General features: G+C 47.7%; 1 pseudogene; it reads left to right on the top strand.

Moving 5' to 3' along the window:
• Nucleotides 1-429: 429 nt before the first annotated feature.
• LOC119445278 (uncharacterized) lies at nucleotides 430-12,101 on the top strand (annotated as a pseudogene).

Here is a 12,101-nt window from a genome sequence, read left to right as displayed (position 1 = left end):
GAGTCCAGCCGTTCGACACACTTCTAACACGGGTACCATTGAGACGAGCCTAGTTTAATGACTTTGTGCCTACTGTGATTTTTTTATTCCAATTTAATTAAATAACACTTTATCGCCTGCTTATTGTATGATGAGAAATGCGGCACCCGTCTTTTTGTGATCCCCAATTTTCCATTGTGATTAACAAATAGTCGCTACTATTTACATACTTTGGAATAACTTGACTTATTCTGCGACAAAACAGGCAATTATATATAATTATAATTAATATAATTTAATATTATATATAAACAGGTAATTATATATATATATATATATATATATATATATATATGACACTCGCTGACACTCGCTGCGCAAGTGTGCGGCGAGTGTCAGCTCGTTCCTTTTCATGTTTGAGGCAATGGGCAGATGATCACGACCTAAGAGAAAGAAGAAAAAAATTGAGGCGATGTCGGAATCGACGTTGCCAACTCGACCAAGGTGCAAACAAGCTGTACCGCTAAAACATGAAGGCAGCGGAGACGACTCTGACGATGACCTGCCGAGTGACATACTCGACATTGACTTTACTCCTACGCCAAGAAGTGCCTCATCAAACAATTCACAAGCTGGGCAGAAATATTCTCAAGGTCAAAAAAGGCTGCTCGTTAAGCTCAAGATTAAAAAGAGTGGCAGCGAGGGAGCTTACGTAGAACGTGCGGACAATGAGAATTTCTCACCCAGGGCAGCCAGAGCAAAGAAACGTAGAAAAAAGCGAGTTTCTTCTTGGAAACTCCTCAACTTACTCCCGGAAAAGCACAAAATCTAAAACCCGAACCTCATCCGCATCCAAGAGTTACGAGAGAAGCCACACACCGAAAGGCCTGAAGAAACAGATCGTCTCCTGTGCTCGAGCAAACACGGTTGATCAAGCAGCAAAGAAGTTCACAGTGCCAGTACACAAAGTCAAGCACTGGATGAAAACTGGCCAGAACGTAGCACCCCCAGCCCCAAAGCCCGAAGTAAGAAACACCTACAGAATTCCTGACCCATTTCCGGCCTCTTTCAAGTTGTTCTCCTTTGGGGTGGCACAAGAAAAAAGTGTCAAAGAAGCCAGCAAGCGTCTTTCGTTGGACGAACGTCTTATGGAACATTAGATAAAAGGGAAGCTGAAAATAACCAGGAAACTAAACTATGGAAACATTCTGCAGTGGGAGACGGACGTGTTTGTTGGTGTCGGAAGAGATGTACTCGCAGGCCATGAATTAAGTGTGTCCGATCTGATGTTCAGGGCTGAGTTGCTGAAGATGGACGACACAAACAAAGGTTGGCTTGCAGTGGGCACAGCGGTGGTGTGAACGATTCGGAGTGCTGTTAAAAGAAACTTCCCGCTTAAGTGGGTCAAAGGTGAGCACTTGTTGCGCAAACTTCGTCTTGAAATAGAATCACTCCCCTTTTTAGGTGCTATAGACCCTGTGACACTAACATAAAAACAAGGAAATGGCCAGAGAAAAGATGTGAAGAACTTGAAAACTATGGCACTGGGCAAAGGGTACGGGGTTAAAAGTTTGCAGGGACCTGTGTAAGGAAATCATTCGCATGTTTAAGTTCAATCATTTGAGTTAATCAAATACAAAGACATCGTAATGTAGATTGTCTACGCAATAATGCTAAGTTCATGCAAGCAGCACGCTAATAATGAAGGAAGGCCTTACAGAAGGTATCCGAGTAAAAGAAAACATTCAGTCGCTCTAGCACATATGCTCTGGTAGTGTCCTGCGTTACGGGATACGTCACTCACCAGCGAACAGGACTGGGACGAGGCCAAGCTCACGGAACTCAAGCTCCAGTCCATGGCCGTCCAGAGGGCCCGTGAAAGAGCGGAGAGGCTTGGCCTCCCGATTCCGACATGGGAGCAGCCAGCGGTGAGCCGGGGGCCCCAGCGGGTCTCCGCCGGCTAGTCCCTCAGGACCTCAACAAAAGTTCATTGTCTGTCTGTTGAGTCCAACTTTGTTTTTAAGTGGGGCACAATTATAGATGTTATCGTGTTGCCAAAATTATGTTGTCTAGTTAAGCTTCACTTGTACACTAAAGAGCAATTGTTCAATTGAGGAAAGCCCCTCCATGCTTTCAGCTTAGCATGTCGTGACATAAACATTGGCCCGACTGAAATATCTCAACTGCGCCCTCTGTGGTCCCCCATACATCTTGGTGCCCTTTAGCACACATTTTAGTACATAATATCCAGGCCGTGTACTGTAATTTGCCATTATTTTGGACGATACATTACAATTGTTTGAGTAGCATGAAGATTGCTATGTAGAGGGAACCTGTTGCTGGGTAGTCCTGCAACGGTTTTCGCGTGACGACAGTTAAGGTCGACAGCAGCATGCGGTGGCGTAGTTGGTGTCAAATGTCAATCAAAATACAGCCAGCAGCTCCGCCTGCGTTGGAGCCCAGGATTTGCTTTAAAACGTAATTATCAATAGTTATAAAAAAGTTACCCTGCATACACTTCCTCGTATGAAATCCTTTGCGTGGTTTGTCTAAGCCAGTAATCCGTATTTTCTTTTGTCATGTCGTGTTTCACAGGCTCCACATTGGCATTCAGCTAGGAAGGGCTCAGATCGACAAAACGTCTTGTGGGTACTTCGTCTGGGCTTTTTGACTAAGCTCAACCTTAGCATATGCTCTTATGAGAATGTTCTTGCCCATTTCTCTCTCTCTTTATTTTATAATTTCAACGAAAAATCCCAGATCTCTGTACGAAGCTCAGGTACAGTGGAGCGTATGAGAAGGCTCCAATATAGCAAAACAATTGCACCAGCTACAGAAAAGTGTTTGCAAAGTCGTCAGTAGATTTTTGTGGATAGGTGTACCATTTTTTAATCTTCCTTTATTTTTTTCCTACATTAGGAGCTAAAGGAGGTAACTCTGCTGCCGTTGCCTCCGGAAATGACATGTTTCACACCATATGTGAAGGTCAGATTTTTTTCTCCGTTGTAATTTTATGCACAGTGTTTTGTCACAAGAGTTGTTTAGTACGTTACTAGTTTAAATGGCCATTGTTGAATATTATAGATTAAATACTCATGTTGCGGAACGCCGGCAACTAATTCACGTCGCCAGAAAAGACAGAGCCACGATACACTCAACGAAGCCTTTAATGGCGAGAGACGAACACAAAAGGTTTTATGATGATGATAGCGGGGCGCGCACTTCTTGGCGCCAGGCGCGGAGGCAGCAGCCCACGTTCCATTCTCTTTCTTCGTTGTCTGCTGCTAATCTCCGACATCCTCCGGGGTCTCAAATGTGGTAACATCTAGTTCTAGACGATGTAGCTTCTGCACTAGCCTCTTGAAGACTTTGCCTCCCTGTAATCGAATTAAACAGGCGCGCACAAATCCGTCGGTGCCTGGGTATACCTCTTGAACCCGGGCTAGAGGCCAGAATAACTTGGGCGTGTTGGGAATGTCGACTGTTACGATGTCGCCGACCTTTAAATTTCTTGAGTGATGCGTGGGTGAGCGATGAGCCGATGGTAGTCGCAGCAAATATTCATGTTTCCATCGCTTCCAGAAGTCATTCATGATTTTTTGTCGATGTTGAAAACGTCACGGATAGTCGTTGCCATCGTAGCGGGTTACTCGGTCTGACAATGTCTTTTCTTCTGGTAAAGTCGTAAGTTGCTGGCCAACTAGGAAATGCGCTGGCGTGAGGGCTACAGGCTCGCCTGCCTGATTATCAGAATATGTTAGAGGGCGTGAATTGAGCACCGCTTCAACCTCAGTAATAATAGTTGAAAGTTCTTCTGCGCACAGACAACTTCGACCTAAAACTTTGCGGAGTGCCATTTTTACAGTTCCGACTAACCGTTCCCACCAGCCTCCCCACCATGGGGCCGCTTCTACGATGAACTTCCACTGAATTCTTTGGTTCGCAATGTAAGCCTGGAAGTCGTCTTGTCGTAGTACTTTCATTATTTTTTGTAGCTCCCGCGACGTTCTCTTAAAGGTTAAGGCATTGTCGAAGTAAATGGTACTTGGGAGTCCCCTTCTTGCAATGAAACGCCGGAATGCCAACAGGAACGCCGGTGAAGACATATCCGAGACCAGTTCCAAATGCAATGCTCTTGTTACTGCACATGTGAAAAGTACGATGTACATTTTCCTGTAGGAGCTCTCGGATGACTTCGCATACAATGGTCCGGCAAAATCAAGTCCTGTAGTGTTGAAAGGTTTAGTCTTTTCGACCCGGCAGACTGGCAGTGGCGGGTACGGCGTCACAGTGGGTTTCGTGCGAAAGCGGACGCATAGAAGGCATCGGTTGATCGCTTTCTTTGCCGCTTGTCGTGCTCTTGGGACCCAGAATCGTTCGCGTACGTTGTGTATTATCGCCGTTACTCCTCCATGCATGACTCGACGATGGGCATCCGCAAATACCAGCTCGGTGAAACCATGTCGACTTGGAAGTAGCAATAGATGCTTCACGTCTCGGCTGTCTGTGAGGTTCTGTAGTCTTCCTCCGACACGTAGAAGCCCGTTCTCGTCGAGAAATGGGTGTAGTTGTGCTACCCATGATTTACTGGGCAGATCTTGCCTTTCCAGCAACAAACTCCTCGCCGCTTCTTCCGTGAAAGGAACAGCAGGACTTTTGTCAAACCACAGGAATCTGAACAGGTCATGGTCCTCTTTTCGTATCTCTATTTGCAGAAACCCCTTCTCGATGTCTGCTGTCACAGGCACTAGGTACCATCTGAAGCGAAGGAGAACCTGCAGTAAGTCCGGATTCACGTTCGGGCCAGTTTCGAGGCAGCTGTTCAGAGATATCTCTCCTTTGGCGTGAGAGGACGCATCAAAAACCACGCGGAGCTTGGTTGTGAGTGAGTCCTCACGAATAACCTTCCTATGTGGCATATAGTTTGCAGGGCGATCTATCGATTCATTGTCAAGTACAACTTCAGCATGGCCGGAAACAATGTACTGACGAATCGCCGTATCGTATCTCTCAAGCAATCCTTCGGGCTTCGAGATGCGCTTAACCATATTTCGTAAACGGTTGAGTGCGACGCTGTAATTGTCGTGTAGCAGCTCAATATCCGGTTCCTTACACGGCACGGCTACTTGGTACCGCTTTCCAATCTTTACAAGTTTACGTTGGAAAACAGACAACGTGTCTGCGTGCGCATGAGTTGCTTCGTTTGGCGCAATTCCCATAGCATCCAACGACCAAAAAGACTCCAGTGTGCTTCGGTCTGATCCTTTAACTTCTCCAGCTTGCACTCGGAGGACGCAGATCATCACTTCGGATGTTCCGTTTATGAAACGCGTTTTCATGGTAGGACCTTGTAGTGTCCAGCCGAGATTAGTCTTGACCGCGACCAATCCTTGCACTTCCGTGCTGCGTATGATGTCGCCGCTCAAGATGTTCCAAAGCTGATCAGATCCTTTGAGTAGGCTAATGCCTTTCTCGCCGCATCCTCGAGGCACAGTTTGATCGTCCGCCAGCCGGTAACCTTGCTCGCGTAATTTGGCTGCGAAGAAACATTCCATACCCGTGGCTGGGATGTCGTGGCAAGTTACTGGCATGGCTATCGCTTCAATGATGTGCTCGCTGTCATCAAATTGACTACGTAGACGAAGTTAGACGACATTGCATTTTCTCACACGAGGAGGAGCGTCTGACGCAAACGTGTTCACCGCTAGGCATGTCTCTCTAATGATTTTTAGTCCCAATCGCGCCACCAGGTCTTCCTTAAAGAACGTGCGTTGACTTCCTCCGTCGAAGATGCCTCTGATATAGGATGTCTCGTTGGAACCGACGATCCAAGAACGAAAAGTCTGTAAATTAATGGTCTCGTCAAGTTGACAGCTTGTAACGGCAGTCGACCGTGGACTCTCTGCCTTCATTGGCTTGGTAGCATCAAATACGACGTTATGTGGCTTCTCGCCCCTTGTCGCTCGAAAAGCTGGGTCGCACATCGTTGAAGCATGCCTGCCTTTGCAGGCCGCGCACACCAACTTCCGCCGGCACTCGTTTGCACGGTAGCCTTTTATAGTACATCGGTAGCACCGCATAGCTTTAGCCAGCCGGTTCTTTTTCTCTGATATGGTCAAGGAAGCGCTGCAGACCTCGGTTGCATGTCTTAGCGCCAACCTTTCCCTTTCCTCAAGAACCACTTACTACTTGCATGTCTTGTAGATTTGCAAAAGAAACATTCGTTGCGGATTTGTTTCGATTCTTCCGATGCATGCAGGACTGATGAGGATGGCACATGCTTTCTATGGGACCCGCCGCCTTTGAAGGAGGACGTCGATGGAGCACACTGCTCTCTTGTTTCGAGCTCTATCTGTGTATATCGCAAGAGCTGCTCGAGTTTCTTGCAAGACGTTGTGGTTGCCTCCCCTGAAGCAGAGGGTGTCGTGCCTTGTGCGTCATCCTGGAGACGGTTATGGCGGTGGAACGCGACGACGATTTCTTGTGGCAGGGATTGAAGCAGAATGTCGTAGAGCATCGCCGCAAAACTGCTGGTTGGAACTTCTAGGACGTTGAGGCAGCAGACATTCAGCTGGACTCCATCGTACAGCCTGCGCAACTCCCTCGTATCCAATGGAGACGTCACGGGCTGCATTTCGCGGAGCGCTCTGAAGTGATGCTGTACAATCCGGCTCCTGTCCCCGAACCTCTGCTTTAGCAGATCGATGGCACTCTCATACACGCTCCAGTCGTTGGTAGTCCGGCAATGGCAGCTGCTGCTTCCCCTACCAGGTAGTTGCGGAGGTAGTGGAATCTATCCGTCGTGCACAGAGTTGTATTCGCGTGGACCGCGCCATTGAATTGCTCCCAAAACGACGTCCATTGACTCACGTCCCCATGGAAAGGCTTGATGGTCAGTGTTGGCAGACGAGGTCCGAAGCTCTGTGACGCAACTGTCGTCGGGGCAGGTGGCGTAGTGAGTGTCGTCGAGGGAGGAGTCAGCACCGTGCTGCTGACGTTGAGATCTTCGAGTCGGGCCCGGAGGCGTGTCAGGGTCTCAAGCGTCTGGTCGTCATAATGCGCTGCGGACTCGTACTCTCTTTCAAGATCATCGACAGGAATCACGTCCTCAAGCTCGGCATTGATCTTCTGAAGCTCGTCACGGCTGGCGACGAGTTTGTCGATAACCTTGCTGAATGCCGTGCGGTCGTTGCAGCCGCTCTCCAGCAGCGTCGTCGCCTCATTAATGATTTTCGTTGATTAGGTTCGTCTAGCAGAGCGTTTCGCTTTCAGGCGGTCCATATTTCGTTAGGATGGCGGATTACTTGCTCGTAAGGTAGCCGGTTCCGCGCGTTGCTTCCCTGGGTGCGGTTCCGATGAGGATCAGATTGCTCCGGCTTCAGTTTCTAAAAGAAACTCGTCGGCGCCGGCGCTCGTTGTCCACGTCGTTGGGATCCGCTCGTTGTCCCGTGGGTTTTGGCACCATATGTTGCGGACCGCCGGCAACTCGTTCATGTCGCCAGAAAAGACAGAGCCGCGATACACTCATCGAAGCCTTTAATGGCGAGAGACGAACACAAAAGGTTTTATGATGATGATAGCGGTGCGCGCACTTCTTGGCGCCAGGCGCGGAGGCAGCAGCCCACGTTCCATTCTCTTTCTTCGTTGTCTGCTGCTAATCTCCGACAACTCATGCAATGTATTTTATTGCTAGCACAGCAGAATGACACACGTTGTGCTTCATCACGGGGGTCTCATGGGACAATCTTTTCTGAACATGGAATCTCCATGGTGCTGCCACTTAAAATTTCGTTCTTTCAAAGCTTCTTGTTAACACAGCAAGCCAATACTCCATCATCGTTTCTCCGTGTGGCATCGTCAGTCATACCTCTGCAGATAATTTTGCTGTCCTCACATTGCCTCGCAAACATTACCACTAGTGAATTAACTAGTTCACATGCTTAAAAAAGTAGTAATATAATATTTACATTTATGTGGTAACACCAAACCCTTAGAAAAATAAAAAGGAAGAAACAGACAAAAGGAGTGCTGGGGTCATGATCTACTGGTACTCGAGAGGTACAACACAGCTGAATTGCTGCATAGCTTGCAAGTCATAGGAGTCGGTATAGGCAGTTATTTCAGCGCACCTCTCGATTACAAACTGCGTTGCAAGCCTGTGCAAAGATTCAGTTTTTACATGTATGTCATATCCCTATGTTCAAAGGAAGATGGCAAGGTGTGGAAGATGGCAAGGTGTGGGCAAGTGGGGTAATTACATTCACATTTCATACAGTGCTCTTAGCACTGCACATGGCCAGTTTTCTGGCTCTCACTCAATGAGTGACTAGTAAACTGTGTTGTGACGACAGCTCTTAAGTAGACAGAATGGTTAGTGTAAACAGAGTGAATTCAACAAATGAAATTCTATAAAGGTGCAGCAGCTACTACTTTCTGTCTTGCAGTACCCTCTATTGACATACACAGATTAGAAAAAGTTCATATGTTGTTCTAGTTAAATTGAATTATCAGAAATGTGTTGGGGGTGTTTTTGCTTTTGACAAAATTTATTGCACTTTTCTTCTTTTAATGGTATATCTGGTGGCCCCACCTGTCGACTCCTTTCCCTCTTAACCTCCTCTCTCCCTTGCCAGCTTATTTTTTGTTGAGACATGCGTAGCAAACCTACTCCTTGCAAGGAGGGAAAAAAGAGAGTGAAAAATAATTTTTTATTTCATGACTATAAAGATTCCATTTCTGTGTACTTTTGGCTTGGATTACCCTGTCTGTGTGTCGTTTGTGGCTCTTTCATCTGTGATACCGAGGTCACATAGCGCAATTGCTCGCAATATTCTTTCGTGAGAAGCTGTCAGCAAAAGAGACTTCCCCGGCAGCACCTCCATCACCACCACCCGCATTTCCACCGCCGTCTCCTGCACCTCCACCAGCAACGAGGCAAAGGCAAACGAGATTTAGGGGTGCCAGTGAGATTGAGCTAGAGCTGTGGGCTTGGTACATGAAAATGCAAAAGAAAGGTACTGCAGCTACCAGGACGCACCTATTATTGTATTGCTTGTTAATTTTTGCTACCTTGTTCCTAATTTGCAGGTAAAATGCTCACCAAGGCTATAGTTTGCACTCGCACTCAGCGTCTGTTCCAGAAACATGGTCATCCTGAGTTCAGAGCAGGCGACGGTTGGCACAGAGTATGGAAGAGGCACTGTGAGCAGATGAATCCACAGGACCTCTCTGTTGATGAAGAGGACGTTGATGTTGAAGATGAATCGAGCACAACTTCACATGTGAGTCTACCATCTGCTGCAAATTCCAAATTTTCCTATTTTGTTCAGTCACTTGTTATTTCTGTGCAGGCCTACAATTGTATGTACCATCGGACTTCGAGAAGTTTCTCTTCTTTTCACTGTTATCCTCCAAACTCATGTTGAGGCTGAGACAGTGCATATAATGCGTGCGTTCTTTATTATGCGAGGTCACACTTAGAGCCAAGATGTGACTAGTGAGAAAGCGGATGCAGCTTTAGCTCCCGCTGAAGAACAAAGCCACGAAAAGCATCAACAGCCCTGCTGCAACGGACCAAGAAGTTGGCATAGACCAGCATGGTGCTGCTATTACCATGTCTGCCGAGCCCCAAACCATGGCAGCATATCACCCGGTTCTTCATACAGCCATGCCAGACAGACCAGTTCACGAGCGACCTGCCTCTGAACCTCATGCTGTTGCTGACACACATGTAGACTGTACCATTACATCAAGTCAATCGGTGCATTCTGCAGTGGTGCCATCTCATCACATGCATCCTGTAACTACATCAGTCCAACTACCACGATAAATATAGTGAATACTGCGATAACTATGTCACCGCAACCACCTCGACGAATGGTTCACGCCTCGCAGCAGCTAAGCCCACATCTGTTGCCACCTGCCCTGGACAGAAGTAGTGGTCATGGCGCGACACCCTGTAATCCCCATTATACTCCATTGTGTGGCCAATCGCAGCAGCATGGACAGCACGCAGGTCCACCATATCCAACCCCAGACATGAGATTGGACTCCCAGCGCCTCTCGCGGCCATTCTACCAACTTCATCAAATGACGACGCCGCCTGTCCAGAATAGTCACATGTTTTATGGCTCATACTGGATGGACCAGGCTCACATGAGAGGTAACAAAACACAAAAGAACGACAACAGGCAACCTGTTGCTCCTCCGTTTTATGACAGCTATGTCAACTACGACCAGAGCATGACGCCTGCATGTAACTTAAAAGTGTCTAACCAACCCTACACACTACGGACAGTCATCATCAGCTCCTCCTGCTGCAGAGAGTAGTAACGGCAACAGCAGCAGTGCTGCTGCTGCAGCACAGAAGAAGAAAAATGAATGATACCTTCCAGACTTTAAGCTCCAGGTCGTTAGGTATGCCTTGCAGTCAACCTTTAAGAAGACTGCTGAGCACTTTGGGGTTCACCATTCAACGGTGGCTGAATGGTGCCGGGATCGAGAGAAGCTGGAGTGGCTTTTCCCACATGAGAAGGGCAGCCTCGTTAAAAGCACAGAGACAGCCACCATTTCTCCTGCAGAGCAGATGTTTGTAACCTGGCTTACTGATTGTAATGCAACAAATGCAAAGCTAGATGCTGCTCAGGTCAAGGACAAGGTCAAAGAAATCATTCGATACTTTGGAGAAGACTAAGTTAAAACAAACTGCCGGTGGTTGAAATGTGTGGCACAAGAAGCGACTCAAAATGCAGCAAATGATTGAAGACCTTCCCGAGCTGCAGTCCAGCTCGGGGAAATAATTCCGCATTGCATTTCCTCCCGCTGTCAAGCTAGAAATTGTAAAGGTAGCTGAAAGGTTAAAGTTTAGTGAGGCCTCAAAGGACTTCCAGATTGACCGAAACAGTCTGTCAGACCACAGAAAATCTCAGGATAAGCTTCAGGCTATGATCAAAGACGGCAAAGTGCGAAAAAAGAGGTCTCAAAACGTAAGAAGGCTTTGGAGGTTGAAAAGGGGGTTTATCAGTGTACCAGCAATGCAGAAGCAGTGGCTTCAAGCCAGGACCTAACGAAGTCTGTGCCAAAGCGTAAGAGACTTACCGCAAGTATGGCGACACCGCAATGAAATGCAATATTGGCTGGTACTCGAGATGGTCTCGACGTTTTGGCATACTGCTGCGATACGAAAAAGATGATGAAATTCTCCACTGGGGTCTTGGCGCAACTAGAGCAATATCGCAGTGTTACAATGCGGTCCAGAGGCAAGCTATAGCGACTTTATCTCAGACAAGAGCAGGTTTCAAGTGCTCTGCAGGTTGGCCCATTCGATTTTGCAAGAGGCATCAGGCACTCTTGCAGAAGATGCCTACCTTGGACACCCCTCTGCCAGCAGTTCTCGAGGAGAAGATACCCTCTTTCCGGCTGGAAGTTAAGAGGTTACAGGAGCAGTGGGGAGTGACCAGTGCAGCTATCGGTGCCATGGATGAAGTGCCTCTGTATTTCTCATCTGGTGCAGGTGGCGGTAGAGGCACAGGTTCGCTGCTTGTTCGCCACTGTGGTTTTGAACAGTCGCAGGCTATTGTGTTTCTGGCCTGTCTATCCGACGGCGGTGTCTTCCACCTCTCGCTGTGGTTAAAGCTTCAAGCAGTGTCTCGGAAGTATATGGCATATTTGTCCTTTGCCAGGAAGTTGATCGAAACACTGTTGAATACTGGGCAGAGCGTGTCTGGGGCCGGTTTGTGCCATTGCCGAGCTTCCTTATTTTGAATTATTTTGAGCAGCACAAGCAGTTTGCTGCTTCAGCTGGTAGTGACATCAAGGTGGCCATAACACCACCGGCTTGCTCCTCACAGACTCATCCTGTTGTTGTTTGGTTGCGAAGAAAGTTTCAGGCCCTTGTCAACAAGATGTCAGTCGACAGGGGCTCCTCTAGAAGCATACCACCAGTCCAGGAAATGCTGGAGTGCATTGCTACAGCTTGGCGTCATTTGCAAGCAAGAAGCCACGATGCAGTGCAGAAAGGCTTCGCAGTTACTGGTGCTCTTCTCACAGGAGATCCCGATGAAGATGACATGATTGGTAGAGCAGAGCTTTTGCCTGATGTGGATGAGGAAGATTTTACGTAA

Source organism: Dermacentor silvarum, chromosome 1 (genome assembly GCF_013339745.2).
Source record: "Dermacentor silvarum isolate Dsil-2018 chromosome 1, BIME_Dsil_1.4, whole genome shotgun sequence".
Lineage (NCBI taxonomy): Eukaryota > Metazoa > Arthropoda > Arachnida > Ixodida > Ixodidae > Dermacentor > Dermacentor silvarum.
Note: the sequence above shows the minus strand (reverse complement) of the source record. Positions and strands in the feature narration are given on the sequence as shown.